The sequence below is a fragment of the Kogia breviceps genome, chromosome 10 (assembly GCF_026419965.1).
Source record: "Kogia breviceps isolate mKogBre1 chromosome 10, mKogBre1 haplotype 1, whole genome shotgun sequence".
Taxonomy (NCBI): domain Eukaryota; kingdom Metazoa; phylum Chordata; class Mammalia; order Artiodactyla; family Physeteridae; genus Kogia; species Kogia breviceps.
In genome coordinates, this window is record NC_081319.1 from 93,032,778 (window position 1) to 93,055,585 (window position 22,808).

The 22,808-nt window shown below is 38.6% G+C and overlaps 1 long non-coding RNA gene across 1 annotated transcript in view; it reads right to left on the reverse strand.

Moving 5' to 3' along the window:
• LOC136792035 (uncharacterized) overlaps positions 1-22,808 on the reverse strand; it is a 329,449-nt gene that overhangs the window by 196,782 nt on the left and 109,859 nt on the right. Inside the window, exon 2 of the long non-coding RNA XR_010835149.1 lies at positions 5,565-5,797. This is a non-coding gene — a long non-coding RNA (uncharacterized lncRNA). The remainder of the gene's footprint in view (positions 1-5,564; positions 5,798-22,808) is intronic.

A 22,808-nucleotide genomic window follows, 5' to 3' on the forward strand; every position in this document is an offset into this window, starting at 1 on the left:
TGGTATAAACATATTACAGCGTACATAACACTTTTGTCTGCGTATTGATCTGCTTCTCAGCTAATCCCTTAAATTAAAGATAACACCTTAGCACTTTGGGGTCTTTACATCTTATAATACTTCCCAGCACAAAATGAATATTTGTTTGATTAGTTAATTAATACCATAAATTCCTGCATCATCAGCCCTCACTAATTATAGGATATTTTCCATTTTGTTGTTTTATGACTGTTATCCCAATTGTAACCGTCCCTTTCTCTATCTGACATCATCCTGTATAGTCAGTGAGAATGGGTAGTCTCAGTTCACTCTGTTGGCACTTGGGGGTCAGCACTGTTGTGACTGCAGATGAATTCAGGGATGCCAGTCCCTTGGCAGTGATGAATGTTAAGTTAACATAGGGAGTGTTCACTTCAATAATCTAGGAGAGGATATGGAAAGCTTGTATTTTCTCTCCCCTCACACAAAAAACAAAGCTTATACTCCTGGGCTGGCCACAAATCCAAAACAAAATGGCACAGTGGTCACTCCAGCTGTCTTGGTTGACGGAACATTTCATCAGCCCAATGGTCAGACATCTGAGGAGTAAGCAAGAGATGTAAAGCATCCTTTTTTACTGGGGACCCTGGCTTGTTCTAGAGGGATTTGTTGGATAATCAATTCCCCAAACAGCTTGTTTTGTTTTGTTTTGCTTCCTTTGTATGTAGGCAGATTGTCTTAAACTGCCAAAGTAGGAAATAAATAGCATTAAAAATGTGTTCCTGTGAAGAAGCAAATTATCTCTTTTACCCTAATATTCATCAGAGATTTCCTGAAATTTTGAAATAACACAATAATCACAAGTGGTATTCTTGTGATTCTTCCCTTGGACTGCATCTCATTTCAGGTTCTTTCTTTCTGCACTTTAAAGTTGCTAATGTCTGCAGCAGTATGCAATATCACGCCAGCTCTAATTCAGGTGAAGCTAAAATTAGAGGTAAACTTGCTGGTTAAGTGGTCTCATATCACATATCACACCAAAGCTCAAAGTAGACACTTAGGGCTAAATTTTTTAAAGGGCTCTCCAAATTTGCATTGACAAAACCCTCATTGGTATGCATGAGCAGCTGTCTGGTTACCCACCCCACCCAACTGCAAGCTGGTGACTTCCTTATCAAAAGCTGTACAAATCCTGAGCTAAGACTATAATTGCAAATTGATAAAGCATTGAAACTTTGACGACAAAACTGCAACCGGCATGCTCTTATTCCTTGTGCTAGAATGAGCTAGTCTATATAGACTATCAACAATACACTCAATATTTGAACTTTTCTGTAATGTCTTCCTTCACTCTAACTCGACAGTGATATGCATGTTCTCATTCAATCAAGTATCACTGGACCGTGACCAAAGTATCTCCTGTGATATAGAACCCAGCAGCTGGGGAATAAGGCACATACAACCTAAATCTGCAGAGGCTGACCTGTAAACCAATCAATCTAACAAAATAGATATAATTCTTTCCTCCCATTCACTCACTCCCCATATGAAGATTGTCATGGACTGACTGTTTGCATCCTCGCAAAATTCGTATGTTGAAGATATAACCTTCAAAGTGAGGGTGTTTGGAGATGGGCCCTTTGGAAAGTGATTAGGGCTAGATGAGGTCATGGGGGTGGGGCCCTCGTGATGGGATTAGGTCCTTACAGGAGGACACACCACAGAGCTGGCTTGATCTCACTCTGCCTGCCACGTGAGGACACAGTGAGAAGAAGACCTCCTACAAGCCAGGAAGGGAGCCCTAGTGGAAATCGAATTGGCTGGCACCTTGATCTTAGACTCCCCAGCTTCCAGAACTGTGAGAAAATAAATTTCTGTGGTCTAAGTTACCTAGTCTATGGAATTTTGTTACGGCAGCCCAAGTTGACTGAGACAAAGAAACACTTATAGAAATAACTATATATACAAATACATAAATAAATATTACTATAATAGTTGCTACGACATTGGTATCATTGTATGGTTCCATGTAAATTTAGTTCAGCTCCACAACATGAAGTACAGTTGTAGTTTAAGTCTTCAGCTGGTAAAAGTTTCTCTCTCTGTTTAGTCCATGTGGAAAAGGTATTCCCTTGGGGGACTGTTTAATAAGTCAAAGACATAACAGAAACAGTGTTGACCTCATTAACATAAGCTCCCTTCTCCTGTTTATAACTTGGTCATAAACCTTCGTAACTGCTCAGTAAGAAAACCGTCTGGATGATAATAGTACTCAGAGGTGGTGTTGTTCTCAGATCAGTGAAGCCGGGCCACATGTCCCTAAACCAAAGAGCTTTAAAAGTGCTACTCTCAGTGAAAACAAAATTACTTCAAAAATTATTAACACGTCAAGACCACAATATAGAAAAAATGTGAATATACAGAATATAGAAGAAAGATTTTTCTTTACACATCTGATCTAAAGCAGGTTTACTCACACATTCCCTTGATTCTAAAATGCAATCACTTGCAAGCCTCATTTTAGGTTCAAATTAACTTTTGGAAGTATACATACACACATACAAACACAGATGTACACATTGTACACACTGATAGTGATACTTGTCCTAATAATCAGTGTTACATGAGAAATGTGTCATAAAATTGAGTAAATGGGTTACATTTATTTTGCAATTCTATTTGTCTCTCTATGTGTGTATATGTGTGTGTTTGCATGTGTTGGAGAGTCATGAAGAGGAGGAAAACCTTTAATCTGTGAATTTGCTCTTGTGATCTCTAAAGTGTTGGTAAGCTTCACATACACAGCTCATCAGGGAATATGATTAGACAAAAAAATTGAAGGGAAAATATGAATCGAAAGGAGTAGTCTAGATGTGGCTGTTTCTTCTTAATTAACAATGCCTCATTAGCAAAAAATGGTAAATTTCATTTAATTTCAAAAATATATTGAATGCACTGTCCAAAGCATCATCTATCTTTTTGTATTGGTTAAATACCTGCATTCAATATTCTCTGGAACCTGAGCAATGTCCTAAAGTAAAAGCTGACTTCTAAAATTCAGTGAGTACACATGTCCAAGTTAGAGTCCAGAATTATGTGAAATCATAAAGTGTGAAAAATACTGCAAAAAATTACAGTACTTTGGAAGTAAATGAGGATCACCTTCACATAATAATTAATATCAGCATCACCAAGGGTGAGCCAACCAGACTCATGGCCCCTATGTCTCACACCTGAAACAGTCTTTCTAATTGTAGAAACTGTCGCTCTAATCCAAATTGTAGATCTAATTTCCAGCTAACAGGAGCAGCAGCTATGAGAAGAACAAGTTAAATAAGGAAGCAGTCTGAGAAATCTAGATGGTGGAACTTTCTATAGGATAACCAGCTGGGTCTACTCAACAGGGCCATGGCATGGGGGAAAGGGGAGGAGGGAGGGTACATCAGTTCCCGATGAAAAGCTATTAAGACAAAACAGCCAAAGGTAATGTGTGGATCTTAACTGGATCCCAGTTTGAACACACCAACACTAAAATGCATTTAAAGGCTAATGGGGGAAATTTAAATATAGGTGGGATATTAGTTAATATTAAGGGCTTATGGATAATAATATAAGGTTAAGTAGGTGGTTAAATAGGAAAACTTTACTTGGGGAGTATGCCTTCTAAAGTATTTAGGGATGAAATATCATAGTCTATAATTTATTTTAGATATTTCAGCAAAAAATGTATAAAGCAAATATTGTGAAAGGTACCCAATGATTAAATTTAGCTGATAAATGCATGGGTGTTCATTATACAATTCTCTTTACTTTCCTATAGACTTAAAAGTTTCCTGATGAAAAGTTAAAGCAAATGAATCTCAGTTAATGACTAAGTTGTATTACATTATTTCAGTGTTTCTAAAATACTGAATAAAAGTCTGTGCATAAGTGCACCTGAAGATGTTATTAGGGAATTGATTTGCTAAGTAATTATTATAAAATGCAAATCCCAGTTTACTTCATAGTTGATTTACCTGGTGAATCAGGTAAATCTTATCAGACGGGTTCACTAGTAAATTAGGAAGAACGTAACTTCCCCAAAACATTGTGAGGATGAAATGAAGTAATGTTTTATAAACTATATGTTGTGATGTAAACGCTACTTACATTCACGACTCTAGTTCTGAATTGGCTCTTGCTTTATAATTTTCTAATTGCAATGAATGTGTTCCTTCTTCACTTAGAAATAGAAATGTACCCCTAGATTCACAACTGTAAACTTTCATGACGTCAATTACATTTCCTATTTTTCCGTCCTCCGGCAAGGAAAGAAATAATAGTACTTACTTCCAAGAAAAGCTAACATATGCATGCACGCATTTAGAGTAATTTATGGTTATTGAAGATAGTTCTCTCAGTATACATTTTAATTTCTCCCCAATTCACCTTACATCCTTCCTGAATACTGTTAAGATCAAAGACCAGCATTATCAAATCAAAAGAGATAGCTATTTCTGCAGTTTACTGGGGCATCTGACAAAAGGAGATGCTAGAATCCTGTTATGAAACCCTATACTTTGCAGGTTTTGAGTACATCAAGCAGATGTTTAACTTCTGAAAATTCTAAATCTCCTCACCAATATCTGCGTTAGTTATTTGAACCACATCTCCTTTTGTTACATCACCACTGAGATGAACCACAACTGGTCTTGTGAGAACTGACATTACAATTGACCAAGTTTATCAGAAATTAACTATTCTTGTAGACATAGGTCCAGGACCCTTCAGTTTTATATCTATTACTTTAAAAAAAAAAGTAAATTACCAAATCATAAACAACTAAAACACATTTCAATGGAAAATGAAATATTTAAAGTTACACTGAATATGTGTAGTGAGGTGGATGGACCTAGAGTCTGTCATACAGAGTGAAGTAAGCCAGAAAGAGAAAAACAAATACTGTATACTAACACATATATATGGAATAATAATAAAAAAAAAAAAGGTTATGAAGAACCTAGGAGCAGGACAGGAATAAAGACACAGACATACAGAATGGACTCGAGGACACGGGGAGGGGGAAGGGTAAGCTGGGATGAAGTGAGAAAGTGGCATGGACGTATATACACTACCAAATGCAAAATAGACAACTAGTGGGAAGCAGCCACACAGCACAGGGAAATCAGCTCGGTGCTTTGTGACCACCTAGAGGTGTGGGATATGGAGGGGTGGGAGGGAGACGCAAGAGGGAGGAGATATGGGGATATATATATATACATATAGCTGATTCACTTTGTTATACAGCAGAAACTAACACACAATTACACTCCAATAAAGATGTTAAAAAAAATAAACTGTAAGCAAAGATAAAAAATATACAAATAAATAAAGTTACACTGAACCCCCAACGCTATTAGGAACTTAGAATTCTTAAATTAAAGGTGCTGGTCTACAGTTACAATTTCCTGCCAGACATCTGCCATTGCAAGGGGTAGGAAGATCTTACAACAAAGGATGCCAGATGCTCAGTTCAAATCTAGAATCCTGGTAGATAATGTCACTGAGCTTCAAACAGTACATGAGAACTGAGGTAGGGCACCTACCTGGTCAGCAGGTGGTCCAGCAGCCAGGGGCAGTGATGGTGCACTGGGTGGGTGCAACAAAACAATGTGCTCCATCAACTGGGATCCACTGGAGACAGCTAATAACCACAGCCACAGAGAGAGGAATTATCTTAGCAGAGGCCAATAAGGACACAAGGAGCAGAGAGAGTCTACAAAGCAGATACTTCTTCCTTGTTGCCTTGGAACTTCTCACTCCCTGTCTACGCACTGTCCTGGAAGAAGAGTGGAGAATATTTGAGAAAGGAAAATGCCCTGATTGGGATTTTAAGCTGACTTAGCAATTGGAGTTCAGTTTTGTAGAAATACAACTATTTTTCTGTACATTTCAGTGTTGGCTATAAGTTTCAATTCCACCACCAACCATTTAGAACATAGCATCTAGTAATCTGGCTCAGACTCACAGAGGCAGGCTTTCTCAGCTCCTCAAGATGGAGAACTCAAAATTGCTAATAAAGAGTTGAATTCTTTCACCTTTTCTTCAGCTTGATTTTCACTGGGTAAACTTTCCCTTGATCCAGCTTCCCTGGCTCTGGGGATTATGTAAAAATTGTCAGTGCCTGCCATTTTCATGTGTTTTAGCACAGCAGGCTCATGAAATGTGGCAGCTGGAAGCAGGTGTGAGATGGGAGCTGGGTATGCCATCCTCTAAGAGAAACCAAGGTTTTCCCAGGGAGGGATTTAAAGGCAAACGTACATTACCACCTCCAGACTAGAACAAAATTTTGACCCTAGTACTCAGAGAAAGAGAGTAGGGTCAAAGACAATCACAAACACAAACGTAAAAGAATGGCACCCCCTTGTTGTTTGCAACAATGGGGTGAGGAAAAGGAGCTTGACAGTAGGGCAAAGCTCAGAGATAAACAACACAGGTAGTAGGATTCAATCATACACAGAAACCAAGAAGGTGACCACACAGCACTTAACCTGGATTGAGAGGAAAGGGGGGAAGGGTATTCTTCTTCATGTTTTTAAACTTTATAAATGTTTTTTGGGGGGTTGGGGGGCAGACAAAATTTTAGTTCATTGATCTCAAAGATTTTGCTTTGAGTTTCTGCATATGACAATACATGTCCCTAGACTTTTCCTTAAGTACTTACATGAGTGTATGTTTGTGTATAAATCTATGTGTGTGTAGGGCTGCTTAGGGGTGTGGGGTGTGTATGTGTGTGCCTGTGGTTTAAGCAGTAGATATAGTAGCCTACGTATCTCCAGTCGTTAAAAGATAGTGTAAAAATCACTGCTAATCCAAACAATATTCTCTACAAAGTACCCAGAGCAGGTTACCAGAATGAGGGTGTGAGACTAACAAGCAGAATCAGATAATGAGATTTTACTAACATCTGGTGTTGACCATCTACACAAATTGATGTTTAGAGAAATGACATTAAGAATATTTTTTTCCAAATGTAAATGCAGTTTGCAGAGTAAATCATCATGGTAACACGGTAAACTCACCACAGTATCTGATCTGACATTGTAGTTGAACCAGGTGACATCCTGAACCAGGTCCCCACATCATGCACCCTTGTTTTGGTTAAGATCTTTTTGTCTCACATCAGCTTGTATTTCCTTGACTAATGGGTTCTGAGCTCTTCTGTTCCTGACCTCTGGCTTTTCTCTCATGCCTGGACTCAAAGTCCTGAAATATTCCTGAGGACTTCACTCCTAGGCATGGCATGTAGTGGCCCCTATAATCACACCATTTCTGACCACACTGGGTCAGAAGCCCACTCCAGCCCAGCCAGCGAAATTTAGCAAGAATGTCTGAGCTCTTGCAAAATGGAATGAGACACAAGATTTCTACCAATCCTAACCACCAAACTGACTTCTCAGTTTGTGTCTGTGATCAACAAAGCTTTAGTGTCTAGACTCTCAAATTAACATCCTTCAGCAGTATCTCCACTAACAAGAAATTTGAGTTTTATAATAATTGCCCACACAGTTGGCAAGGTTTATTCATTCTTTCATTCATTCATTCACTCATTCATTCTTTACTAAAAAATAAAATAAAACAAACAACAACACAATTATATTGAATACCTCTTATGGGCTGGGAACAGTGATAGGCCCAGGGACATAAGCCTAATTCAGAAGCAAAATTGACGTTTGTCTGTACAGTAGGATTTGAAAGTATCATCTGTCCCAAATACACCTTTTTAAAAATTCTGCTACTGTGCCTAATCCAGGCATTTAGATCCAAGAGAAAACAGATTGTCTATAAGGAAACATGAGTTAGATTTCTCATCAGCAAAAACAGAGATAGAAGGTAACACAATAAGTGAAACTGTTAAAATAAAATATATACTAAATTATCATTCACTTGTGAAGCATATAGAGACTTAGAGAATTTATCATCCACAGTCAAACCTGTCTGAATTATTAAAGGATATACTACCTCATCAAGAAGAAATGTAATGAATGAAAAGGATCAACAGGGACAAACTTCTAGTTATAAAATAAATCAATCATGGGGATGTAATGCAGGGCATGGTAACTATAGTTGATAATACTGTATTACATATCTGAAAGTTGCTAAGAGAGTGGATGTTAACAGTTCTCTCCACGAGAAAAAAAATTTGTAACTATGAATGGTGATGGATGTTACATTTGTCACTTTTTATCAGACATTAAAACTGAAAAATTCAAAAATATATATTTATTTTAAATGAATGATGATAAACCCATTATTTTTTAAAGAAAATGATATATTTTTATAAAAGATAATTATATTTCCCAAAGAAAAGAATTGTGAGAAGAGCAGCAATGTTTTACATTTTTGCAAATATCTTTAATGTTTGGCTTAATAGAAGCAGCTGAATTTTCATATAAGTGTCTATAGTCAACATGTTGAGAGGTTACTCTTGCTGAAGTGTATGAAAAATATCTGACTTCATACAGATAAATACTTAGGAAAAGGAGAAGTATTTTCATAGCTCTTTTCAGATGATTGTGGATATTATTTCTTTTCTGAAACTACACCAAAACTCAGTAAGTGGAAGGGTTTTTTTTGGTTTTTTTTAATTTATTTTATTTTATTTTATTTTTTTTTTTATTTTATTTTTTTTATTTTTATTTTTTTTTAGTGGAAGTTTTTAAAAACTTAGTTACAATGTGTAAACTTAAATTGTCTAAGTAAATATTTTTACTCTATTACATTAAAATCGATTGGTCTATCTTGTACATTGAATGGCTCTCTTACCACACAAAGTTCTGTGATATTATACATTGATACTTCTTAGAAAATATTCATTTACTGCTATACCGATCTTCCAAATGTTCACACATTTCACTACACAATGTCAAAAAGTCGCCCTTGTATCACCATTGAGCTCATAAGAAAAATCTTTAAGAATGGGAAGTTTTCAAGCTCAGTGTAGACACAAGTTTTCAAAAATGTACATTTTTACCTGAAATTTCCAATTTTATACCTGGCAAAACATATGCTAGTTTGTTTCCTTGAATTGATGTTTTTAAGGAGAGGTCTGTCGAGTACACAAATCTGAACAACCATAGATGTGTATGGTTGTGTATCAGTGGCTCTTTCAAGGAAAAATGGTATTCTATGCAAAAAGCCAATAGTTCAGCTCACAATTCAACCTCATGAGAGCCTTCATACTTCAATATAAAGCAAAAATGTTTTATGTATACTTCCCATTTTGTCACACAAAATATTAAAAAGATGTTTACTCAAGGGTCAAGGTTTAATAAAATTAATAAATTGTATTGCTTCATTAAAGACAATTTTTAAAGAAACTGGCTTTTTGTTTTTTAACTGGAAAGACGAGGGAAACCGCTCTTCAGTTTGGTGCCACTGCCTTGAGTATTAAATGCTAGAAGTTTCACCCACCATTGCTTTTGCAGCATCACTGCAAACGTCAATACCATGTAAGAGGCAAATAACATTCTGGCTATTATGAAAACAGTTTTCATCTTGCAGACTCTCTGAACGTGTCCCAGGGACCACCAGGTTTCTACAGACCACTCTTTCAGAACCACTCTCCATACAAACAAAAAGTTTAATGACAAACAGTAGGATTTTATAAAAATTTGCTGAATGAATAGAGAAGCTATAAATGTGGGATGCTTTAAGTGCTTTAAGACTGACCTATATAAAGGAGGGAAGGAAACACAGTGGAGAAAAGACAGCCTCTTCAATAAGTGGTGCTGGGAAAACTGGACAGCTACCTGTAGAAGTATGAAATTAGAACACTCCCTAACACCATACACAAAAATAAACTCAAAATGGGTTAAAGACCTAAATGTAAGGCCAGACACTATCAAACTCTTAGAGGAAAACATAGGCAGAACACTCTATGACATCAATCACAGCAAGATCCTTTTTGACCCATCTCCTAGAGAAATGGAAATAAAAACAAAAATAAAAAAATGGAATCTAATGAAACTTAAAAGCTTTTGCACAGCAAAGGATACCATAAACAAGACCAAAAGACAACCCTCAGAATGGGAGAAAATATTTGCAAATGAAGCAACTGACAAAGGATTAATATCCAAAATTTATAAGCAACTCATGCAGCTCAATAACAAAAAAACAAACAACCCAATCCAAAAATGGGCAGAAGAACTAAATAGACATTTCTCCAAAGAAGATATACAGATTGCCAACAAACACATGAAAGAATGCTCAACATCATTAATCATTAGAGAAATGCAAATCAAAACTACAATGAGATATCATCACACACCGGTCAGAATGGCCATCATCAACAACTCTAGAAACAATAAATGCTGGAGAGGGTGTGGAGAAAAGGGAACACTCTTGCACTGCTGGTGGGAATGTAAAATGATACAGCCACTATGGAGAACAGTATGGAGGTTCCTCAAAAAACTACAAATAGAACTACCATATGACCCAGCAATCCCACTACTGGGCATATACCCTGAGAAAACCATAATTCAAAAAGAGTCATGTACCAAAATGTTTATTGCAGCTCTATTTACGATAGCCAGGACATGGAAGCAACCTAAGTGTCCATCAACAGATGAATGGATAAGGAAGATGTGGCACATATATACAATGGAATATTACTCAGCCATAAAAAGAAATGAAACTTAGTTATTTGTAATGAGGTGGATAGACCTGGAGTCTGTCATACAGAGTGAAGTAAGTCAGAAGGATAAAAACAAATACCGTATGCTAACACATATATATGGATTCTAAAAAAAAAAAAAAAAGTCATGAAGAGATTAGTGGTAGGATGGGAATAAAACACAGACCTACTAGAGCATGAACTTGAGGATATGGGGAGGGGGAAGGGTAAGCTGTGACGATGTGAGAGAGTGGCAGGGACATATACACACTACCAAATGTAAATTAGATAGCTAGTGGGAAGCTGCAGCATAGCACAGGGAGATCAGCTCAGTGCTTTGTGACCACCTAGAGGGGTGGGATAGGGAGGGTGGGAGGGAGGGAGACACAAGAGGGAAGAGATATGGGAACATATGTATATGTATAACTGATTCACTTTGTTGTAAAGGAGAAACTAACACACTATTGTAAAACAGTTATACTCAAATAAAGATGTTAAAAAAATAAAAAGGAAAAAAAAAAAAAAGAATGACCTATAAAATTTGCCAGAATAAGTGATACTTTCTCACCTGTGAATATGTCTTAGGACTTGTGCCGAAGAAACTCAGATTGGGCCAGTGAAGTGATAGTGAGAGAAAGGAGATGTGAGGAGCCAAGGGGTCTTATGACAAAACTGGAAGATTGGGAAAGAAAGAAAGGAAGGGAGGAAAGAAGGAGGGAGGAATGAAGGGAGGGACAGATGGAGGGAGGGAGGGAGGGAGGGGGAAAGAAGATCAAAGAATCCAGGTGAACCTTTGAAATCAGAGGAGCTGAAGAAGCAGCCTTTTCTAGAAGGGCCTTTTATATTGTCTAAGGTGTACTTTAAAATATTTCTGCATAGAGAGTGTGATATAGTCACAGGTTAGAGTTTGTGTATATCCTAGGGGCAATTAGTTAACATTCAATGTATTCTAATTAGGATACATACTGTGGAGTGTTTAATTAGCATCTGAAAGAATAATCAAGAATCTACACTCCAGAGAGCTACCAGTTATCAACTCTCTTGAAGGTTTTACCACTGCTGAAGGGTTTTATAATTAGCATAAGAAATGGTTTCCCACTGCTGAAATGAGTTCAAGATTGGCAGAATATCATATATCGTATATACATGTGTCATATATCTTTTGCATCTGCTGGACAGAGTGTAAGAATCTGATGGCAGTAGCAACGTACAACCTTCAGAAAGGGCCCCCTGGACCTATGACACTGGGTTCTGTGCTCAGACTCAAAATGATTCTGTCACCTAACAACTTCTCTAATCATGAAGCTAGAACACTTTCATATCTGCCTCAAATGAACTTTTTGCTCAAGATTGGTAGAATACCTTAAAAGGTTAGAGAGCCAAGACTTTATTGAATTTTAAAAGTGTTTTTGCACTCTTTTCAAAATTTATTTCTCACCTGCCTGCTAATAAGGGTTTGTATACGTGGCAGAATTCAGCCTGAGACTTGCCTTCTGAAACATACCACCTGCTAGCAAGGTTGTCAAGAAGGAGACTCCAAATATTCATTTATCTCAAACTAAAATGTTTCTGCTGGTTAAAAAATATATTTCTAAACAAAACCACCACCACCAACAACAAAAATTCTAACAGTTGGGGACTTCCCTGCTGGCACAGTGGTTAAGAATCTGCCTGCCAATGCAGGGGATACGGGTTTGAGCCCTGGTCCAGGAAGATCCCACATGCTGTGTGTGGAGCAACTAAGCCCGTGCACCACAACTACTGAGCTCGTGTGCCACAACTACTGAAGCCCGTGCGCCTCGAGCCCATGTTCCGCAACGAGAGAAGCCACCACAATGAGAAGCCCATGAACCGCAACAAAGAGTAGCACCCCGGTCGCCACAACTAGAGAAAGCCTGCGCGCAGCAACGAAGACCCAAGGCAGCCAAAAATAAATAAATAAATTTATTTAAAAAAAATTCTAACAGTTGGAAAAGACCAAAACATTTTTAACTGGAGGCATAAAGTACCTATGCAGCAAAGGATTAATCTTGCCCAAAGACAGGTCTGGCTTTTGTGTTGGCTCCTAAGAGGTACTCTCTAAGCCTTTTGAATGTCCTGCTTGATAAGAGTGTGCTTACAAACTTGGGACATGCCAGATAGTGGATGCTGAAAATGTGATTTACTATATCAGTTCAAACTTTGAAGGGGCTAGAGTCTAAGGTCAGACACACTGGTGGTCAAGTATGTCTACATGACTGAGCCCCAATAACACTCTGGACACCAAGGCTGGGGTGAGCTTCCCTGGTTGTCACTACTCTGTGTGTATCGTCACACATCGTTACTGAGACAAGTATACACTGTCCACATAAGTCATCAAGGGAGGGTAACTGAAAGCTTCCTGCTTGCAACTCTCCCGGGTCCCTGTCCTATGCCCCTCTTCCCTTGGCTGACTTTAATCCGAATCATTTTGCAGTAATAAACCACAAGCCTGAGAGACTTCTGAGTCCTTCTAGCAAACTATTAAACCTGAATGTGGTCTTGATTAGCCCTGAACTTGCAACTGATGTCAGAAGTGAGGGTGGTCTTGAGGACTTCCAAACTGTGTAGTACCTAAATAAGACATCATTTTATTCCTCCAGAAACTAACATGGGATTAAAGGTGGCTCAGACTCGGAGTAGAGAAAGAGAGAAAGTACACTAAACTGACCAGATCTTCCCCCACAGGAACTGGAATCTGAGAGAAGGGTCTAAAGAGTAAAAGAACTGAAAACATAACGAACAAATTTCATACTTTAAACCCGAACAAGTAGTACTGGGTAACATGAAATACTATGTTAAATTTACCTCAGTTGTTTATAGATGAAATCATGAATTTCCCTTACATTTTTTTGAACTTGAATTACTTTCAGGAGCAAAAATGTAAGGGTGATCAGAGTGGGAAAAGTTACCAACTGGTAAAGCAAAGGGGTCGCGGAGTCACGGTCCTTGAAGGGGACAGTTCCCTCTTTTAACCCGAGGAGATGGCAGCATGCAGTTAAGTTCAGAGCCAAGGTGAGGAGGGGAGAGAAACTGGCTTTCAGCCAATTTGATGACTTCAACAGCTGCCTTTACGCCCCGTGTCTCAGAGAGCCAAGCTCCCAAATTCACACTTTATGTAATGACAAAACAGAATGACAAGTCAAGAAGGAAAGCCAGAGGCCCAAGGGCCTCAGCACAGCCAAGTATATATTTCAAAGTGAGAAGTGTTTGGAAAACATGATGTTTCTATTATCCTGGAGGTGAAAGTTATATAACATCTGAAAGAACAAAGCATCAATTTATTTCCCCTTCAGGACATTCTGTTTTCCTCTCAACAGCTTATGTGTACTGTACACATCAGCTGATGAAGGACAGGTAGGTGGGTTTCAGTAACCTGTTTTCGTGAAAGCTGAGACGGCAACCATACACAAAGCAGCATCTGTTGCAGGCTCCAGCTGCCTGCTGGCGGCAATGTTGACTCTGCATTGCTTACAGGGCGGCCCTCTGAAATGGGTTTCATTGATTGTAAAACCCACTCCCCTTTCCACGAATGCGAGGCCCTGACACACTGAATACTTAAGATGTCACAACAGACTGTTTTCAAGATCTACACAGTCCAGAGTCAAATAAAAACTACGGAAGAATTACTGGTTTGGCCCATCGGAGCCTCTGCTCTCTGCAGTGATTTCAGAAGACCCAGAGGCTAGTGTGTCCCTGCTTGGTCCTCACATCTATTCCGTTTTCAACCTTAGCACCTTCGTCAACTCATTCAACAAGATTTTTCTAAGTCATGAATAAGCCTCTCATGAAAATCCATTGTGCAAAGTTCCAATTTTGCAAACCAAAGAAAGTAGATTTTTGTTTCATTAAAGAAGCAGGGCTCTGTAATTTCTGGATCTGAACATTTTCCCAAACTGGGCAATTCCTTATCATTTGACAAGCTGTGAATTTTCTGAGTGCTTTTCACACGTTGAGAAAACAGGCAAATAAGATGATGCCTGGCTTAGGTGGGAATCACTATGTTATATGGATCTGTCAAATGACCCTTGATTTTAAGTAGCTTTATTTATTTTAATTTAGTAACAATTCATTTTACCAAGCACATTTATAGAAAATATATTTCCCACTAAGTAAGGTAAGGCTTTGCTTGAGTTCTTGACACCCACTCCTATCCATTTCTCAGTCTCCATTTGTGTGTCTGTGTGTATGAGTGTATGTGTATGAGAGAGACAAAAGTCTACAAAGAAAACCAGACATATTTCCTCATTTTGGATCACAGCTGGAATGTATATTATCTTAGGAATCCAAAATCAGAGAAGATCTAAGTTGGAGAGATTGATATCCATCCACCCTTTCATATATTCATTCTCATTTAAAAGGATATTGATCATTGGGGATAAAATGGTGCAGAAGACTGTTGTGGTCTCAGGCCTCACGAAACTCAGTATCTAATGGGGAATACAGAAATCAAATAAGATATTCAGATCCAGTATGATATTATGCTTGATAAGGCAAGTGTGTGGTACCTTGGGAATATACCAGAGTTTAGCAGAGGAAGTAATATCTAAGCTGAAACCTAAAGACTGAGTAAAAGTTAACCAAGGGAAAAGGAAAGGGAAAACAGTCCCAAAGAGGAGGAACCGAAGGTGAAGGAACATGGGAAATTCTGGAAGTAATGGAGACTCTGCTGGGAGGAGCATCAAGATAAGAAGCAGACAAATTGGCATCGGCGGGATGATGGGTGCCCTCGTATGCCACGCTGAGAAGCTGAAAACTTATACAGACAGCAGTGGGCTTTACCTGAACGTTAACACAATTACACATAAAATTTTTCAGTGGCTTTAGGATCAAACCTAATCCCCTTTACTGGGCTAATATGACACTAGGAAACATAACATCAGGAATCAGAGATCCAGTCAAGAAGATCTTAAAAGTTCAGAGATAGGAAATCCAGTTGGGGATGCAGCACTGCACAGAGACTTTTGAGATGTGAGTTACTGAAAACCAGGGCCACTAGTTCAGATTATGACCAACAAAAGGACTAGCTAGATCTCTTGACATGATTCCTTTTATTCCCTGTCCTAGATACCAAGGTCTGGCATGAGGCTCAGCCTGGAGTGTAAAGACTCAGCTCCAAAAATTAGAAAGGTCTGAGGGATACAGGGTCATTAATTCAATGATCCATTCATTCTTTCCTTCACTTATTCATTCACTATTCTGGCACAGGAAGCCATCCTAGGAAAGCATCCATCTTTGCTCAAAAATTCAATACCTATGTAGGTGAAATAACATATTATAGAACACCTGAAAAACTAAATACATGTACAGCATGTCTCCAGTGTGTCTCTAAGGTCAAACACCTGACACAGTATCAGCAGTAGACAAATAGGACACCTAGCAATGTTAATGGCCAAAATGGCTTGACTTCACTAGCTAGCTGAGAATATTCTAGAATATGATGGCAATGTCAGGATCAGCCTAACAACTAGTGTATTTATTAAGCATTATTTTATCAGTCTGCCACCAGGATATTTTTTAAGAACTTACTATTAGAAGGCAGATTCAGTGCTAATGTTGGAGAATTAAAGAAGGCTGAGAAATGCTGCCCCTCATTTCGTGAAATTATAATCTAATTGTAAGTTATCTAAACATATAGGATAGGAAAATAAGTGTCAGGGTCTACACAATGGGTACAGTGAGTTCACAGTGGGTGAGGTTTGTCAGGAGAGGCTTTATGGAGGAGGAAGGGCTGGACCTAGAAATACAGAGAGGAGAAGTTACAGGGTTTAGTGGTGACGGGCTTACGGAACTATAGATGGCTGCTAGTAAGATGGCGTCTTTTTGCTTTCTTTTAATAAGGAAAGATTCCAAAGTCAACCATATGTTTGGATCCTGATTCAAGATGCCAATAGCAACATTGCTATCAACTTGTTGCTATGGCTCCCATACTTTCCAGCCCTCCAACCAATTGTCATGATCAGACCCAGCAAACCAATACTTTTTCTTACAGATTCTTTGTAGCTACTCCTCACCTATTTTAACACATTTTCTTAGATCAAGAAGATGTTTCTCTTCCTCCTCCAAACAAAGCTCAGAAGCCTCTGAGGTAAAAATAGTTTCCTACAGTTTCAAGCTACAGTGACTTTCAGGGAGCCATCTTAAGGGCATTCTTAATGACTTGGAGACTTTTGGATGGTGGGGTAGTTTACTGGTACCCTGAAACTTACTCAGCCTACTCTTGTAAGGACACTTCTCTAGCAGGTCAGTGAACCTAGAGACACTTTCTGAATCATAAACGCTCTTAGAGGGCAGTTGTGACTCGTATATACTCTTCAGTGAGATATCTAGAAGATTCGCTATCTTGATGTCTGTCAGATTCACTCTCAGGTATCTAGTAATTACTAGTATTGAACCCCCAAATCACTCTTATGCTTTATTGATGGATCCTCGTCAATCTCTCCTCCATTCTTTCCCCTCTGAAGGCTGTCCTGGAGAGTGATAGAGTCTCATACTCCATTCCTACTAGGATAAAGTCTCAATGCTATTATTGATTCTGACCTGACATTTAAGGAGCATCTGAGCCCTGCTTCATCAACAGTCTCTTACTTTCTCATGAATGTTTCCTAACAAAGTCCTCTCCCCTGACATGCAGGCGGAGAGACATAAGTATTTTTATCTACCATGCCTCAGCATTTGGTGTTTAATATTTTACATGCACAGATTTTAAGGCAAATCTACAAACAGCAGCAGCCAGACCTTTTGTGAAAAAAAATTATAGTTAGGGCAGCATGTCTATATTTCAGATCAGTAGATCTCCTTAAAGAGTCTATTTTGGATCATTAAGAACTCCAGGAGAAGAAAATTTATAATACCATTTTGGGGATAGAGTACAAGGAGGATAAAATTTAATGAACCTTCATTTTATGTAAATACAACAAAACTTTGGATTTATAGAACTGATAACATCAGGGAACTCATTTAATTTTGTATAACCCAAGGTCCCAACCTTAAGGAATTCATCTGTTAAAGTTATTGCTCTGTTAGACTAAGGGCCAGTAACCTTGTAAAATATGTATGCCAAGACACCAACCTGAGTGGCAGGGAGATGACTGAAGTTTCAGTTGATGCAGTATAGGAGGGAATGGTTTTCTCATACATGAAAGAGAGTAGGTTCGCTTGCAACAATTGTCCTATTGTAGACAAGTAAAGGGACACACGAGTGGCTCATTCTTAATGCAGTTGTAACTTGTCAGAAAGCTGTCTTCAGGGGTTGGTCCCATGAAGGAAGCAGGCCTGGGGAATCCCAGGCAATGTACTCCAGGAACAGATGGAAGGGAGGTGAAATCATTCCACACATGACTGAAACCAGGTGAAGGAGATTAAGTGTGCGCCAGACTGGGGAGTTGAGGGTAATGTGAAAAAACCTGGTAAACCAAGATGCAAAGGCTAAAGGTGGGGTTAAAATGAGAGAAGCCAGAAGATCGACTTACAGGGTTGTTAAGGAGAGCAACAAAATAGGGCAAAGATTTCAGCTCTTCACTCCTTTTATTTATGTTTTAAAAGCACAGTACTAATTAGTCAGGCATTGAGTCCAAGGTGAGATAGCTGACACATTCAAACTAGGGTAATCTGAAGGGGGCATAAAAAACTATTTACAAGTATGTGGGTGGGATGTAAGATAACTGTTAAGGAATAGCACCATAACCTGCTAGAAATAACAGCAGAGCCACTCTCACTCCTGGACCCAACAAAGTGAGACAAGGGAGTGGTCATTGGTACTTAGAAGAAGAAATTAGTGACTAGAAGGCCACCTTGAGACCCTAAGATCTTAGGTTGAGGGACACAGACAACTTTGAAGCATCTTCTCAGGGAGGAAGCTAGAGGAATAAATACCTGGACCCAAATCTTCTCCCTCCAGTCTCCCATCAGCGCTCCCCATTGACTGAACCCAACCAGAAACCAGAGAGCATGGAAGCTTGTTTGTGCAGTTCATGTGAATCAGCCTCCACTGCACAGAGCAGGGTGGAGAAGGGTGGAGAGTGAGAGCAGAGAATCCAGCAGTAGCTATCTACCTTTAAGTAGCAGCCCCCCATTTGAAAATGGGCAGTATACACATACCAAGGAAAATCATCCCCAAATACATCAACCCAGGGAAGAAGGTTGGTCTCCAAAAGCCTCCAGGAGCATGTTGCATTTAATCAGTCCAAAATACTTTCTCAAACAGTTAATAAAATTGATTCTGCACTCAGTGCTGGATAACTAAAGAGACTGCCATGCTTCCTGTTTCAACGAATCTTACAATCAAGTTTGTTCATATGATTAAACAAATATTTGTTGTTTCTAATGTTTGTTAAAAACAGAGATATATTGCATCTATGCCTTCAAATAATAAAAGCAGCTCAACAGGTCAACGAGATTAACAGGGAACTATACTGCTGCTCCTTAGCAAAACCAATACCCGCTTCTTTCTGTGGTTAACTTTGCTTTCTTATAAAGATATTTCCAAATTCTAAAGCCATGGGCTGCTTTGTGCCCTATTCTATTTTGCTCCTTCTTTATTTCTATTTCTGAGCCTGTCATGATCCTCTTTTCAAAACATATATTGGCCCTCTCCCTGATATAAGTGCAGTGTAATGAAACACCTTGATATGGGCCATCAGAGGACCAACTGATAAGGGCATGCTGGAGGCAAAAAAAAAAAAATGCTACCATATATATTTTTAAAAAATTCACCGGAATAGGAGACAGCAGGCTTGGATTTTACACATGTCCACGGTACCAATTTAAAGTACATTGAGCAAGACTCCTCTGTGCCTCAGTTCCCGCATCTACATAACAAATTTTCATTAGATCAGTAAGGTCTCCTTCAGATCTAACTTTCTGTGGTGCTCTCATGATTAGAAAAAGAAAATGCGATTTTTTACAAAGAGAGTGCCAGACTTTCTATTTTGAGTATTCTCTTAGGATATCTGTACAGTGTTATTATTACTGCTTTAAGCTCTGTCCCCAGTCTCCAAAATCACACATCCCAATGTCATTTCCTCTATTTTTCCCATAGCTGAACTCCTCCTTCTGTGACTGCTACAAGCCCCTTGATGAAAGTGTTTTCTCTCTTGCCCTCAAAGCCACCTGCTAACTGGCGTGTGATGGAGCATCCCACCTGTACGATACCTCTTTCCTACTAATAAATGACACAAATTAAAATGATCACACTTATCGTATATTCCACTTGAGATTAAATAAGGGAATGTTTTATTCTGTGTAAGTATCTTCCAGCTGTAGGAACAAAATGTTAATCCGACGTTGAAGATGCCAAGAAAAATAAATTCAATATGTAAATAGCTACTTTGAGTAATTAGCTATTTACTATTTAATAAATGCTAAATAAGATCTCCCAGTTCACCGCAACACTAGAGAAAAAGTACTTCGAAGGGCACAATAACAGGTTAGTGTTACAAGAGCCTACAGCCCCGGTGAAACATCTAAAAGTTTAATCAGGTTCTGGTGGCACTAAAAGAGCCCAGGATCGGAGCTCGAAGCAATTAGAATTGGTCTGGGTGGTAAGGGAGAAATCTCGTTTGTGACATTAAGTGATCCAAGTTTCTAAATAATATTACTTTGGTTCAAATCCATAGGCAATTCTGTGAGTCTGATCAAGGTTTGGAGTTAATATGTTCATCATCTGTGCATCTAAACAATATTTATATTTTTCAATTCTCTCCAACCTTCTCCCTACCCCACTCTGACCAAACTGAGGAAACAGTATTATATGTTCCACTTCTGAGTGCTCTGCATGTGATACATATTTTCCCTTTGCTGATAATATAAGCTTCCTGCCACCTGTGACCCAATAGGTTGAAGTTGTTTGTTTGCTAATCGACACGAAGCTCTCTTCTACTTAGCCCTGCACTTGACCCTGTACTGCCTCATATGCTAGAGTCTAATAATTTCCCCTGAGTTCTACTTACAGCTTGCACCTGGTGTTTTCTTTATTACCAGAAGCATTCCTAGCAGCACATCCTATGCTACATCTGAAAGCAGAAACACACCATGCTTTACGGATGAAAATTAGGTACTCACAAAATGTAAAATTCAAGAACTCCCTGTCCTTTCCTGCCATACATATCCACGTAGAACGCCTCGTGTGTGCTTTCCCTGACAGTTTGAAAGGGCCTTTGAGGTTTAATCAGTAGATAGTGACAAAAGGATAACACAGTGTTCATAGGTGGAATTCTTATCTCCATGCTCCTGCCGGCAGAACACCAAAGACTGCATGCTCTTCAGTTTATGTAGCTGTTAGGAATAGGGGTCTGGGTGATTCTTGGGTTACTATATATAAAAATACTACTTTCCAAACTCAAAAGTGATCTCAAGGCAATATGTAACAGCAACTTTTAAGAAGTTCAAGGTAAAATATTTCTTTTAAGGGAAAGTATTCCTTTCCCCTATAGTTCATATTATAATGATTCCTGAATTATTAATCTTGGTCTTTAATTTTCTTTTTGGTGTTCATTTTTAGCAAATGATCATTCCTAATTAAGTCAATGATGGAAAATTTAAAAGATGGACTTTGAAAATTAATCTCTTTTGGGACTCCCCTGGTGGTACAGTGGTTAAGACTCCATGCTCCCAATGCAGGGGGCCTGGGTTCGATCCCTGGTCAGGGAACTAGATCCCGCATGCTGCAACTAAGACCCTGCACAGGGCTTCCCTGGTGGCGCAGTGGTTGAGAATCCGCCTGCCGATGCAGGGGACACGGGTTCGTGCCCCGGTCCGGAAAGATCCCACATGCCGCGGAGCGGCTGGGCCCGTGAGCCATGGCCGCTGAGCCTGTGCGTCCGGAGCCTGCGCTCCGCAACGGGAGAGGCCACAACAGTGAGAGGCCCGCGTACCACAACAACAACAAAAAACCCTGCACAGCCAAACAAACTAAAAAATAATAATAATAATCTCTACTGATGTACCACAACAAGAAGGAAAAAAAAAAATCCATGACTTGCAGTGACTGAGCAAACACTGAATTTTTTTAGAGCAGTTAAGACCTAGATTCATAAAGACAATTCAAAAATTCTGTGAAAACACCTGAGTTAATACAAAAATTGTACATATTTAACATATTTACTATATATATTTTGTATAATTATTCTTTATGGTTCTATTAGAAATGCTAAGGGTGGGGGAGGAAGGGATAAATTAGGAGTTTGGGATTAACAGATACACACTACTATATATAAAACAGATAAACAACAAGGTCCTACTGTACAGTACAAGGAACAGGGAACAATATTCAATATCTTATAATAACCTATAATGGAAAAGAATCTGCAAAAGATTATAACTGAATCACTTTGCTGTACACCCTGAAACCAACATTGTAAACCAACTATACTTCAATTTAAAAATAAACGCTATTTAGCATTCCAATTATTTTATTAATTCAAATTTCTTACAAAACATTGTAAACTGCTTTGCTACTTTTAGCGTGGTCCTTGGACCAGCAGACTTGGTATCACCTGAGAATTTTTTGGCAATGCAGTTATTTGCAAGCCACCCCTACTGATTCAGAATCTGCATTTTTAACAAGATCCCTAGGTAGTTTAGATGTACGTGAAAGTGTAAGAAGCTTGTGGATAAAGAACTGAGCCTGGCAATTGTACAATTGTAAATAATGCTGCTATGAACATTGGGGTGCATGCATCTTTTCAAATTAGTGTTTTTATATGGAAGCAACCTATATAAATATTGTGTGTTCATTATATATACATATAATGAAATACTACTCAGCCATAAAAACGAATATAATTTTGCCATTTGCAACAGCATGCATGAACTTGGTATTGGAGGACATTATGCTAGGTGAAATTAGTCAGACAAAGGAAGACAAATACCGTATGGTATAACTTAGGTGTGAAATCTAAAAAATACAGCAAGCTAGTGAATATAACAAAAAAGAAGCATGCTCGCTGATACAAAAAACAAACTAGTGGTTACCAGTGGGGAGAGGGAAGGGGGGAGGGACAATATAAGAGTAGTGGCTTAAGAGGTACAAACTATTATGTATAAAATAAGCTACAAGGATATATTGTACAATGCAGGGAATATAGCCAATATTTTATAGTAACTATAAATGAAGTATAACCTTTAAAAATTGTGAATCACTATATTGTACACCTAT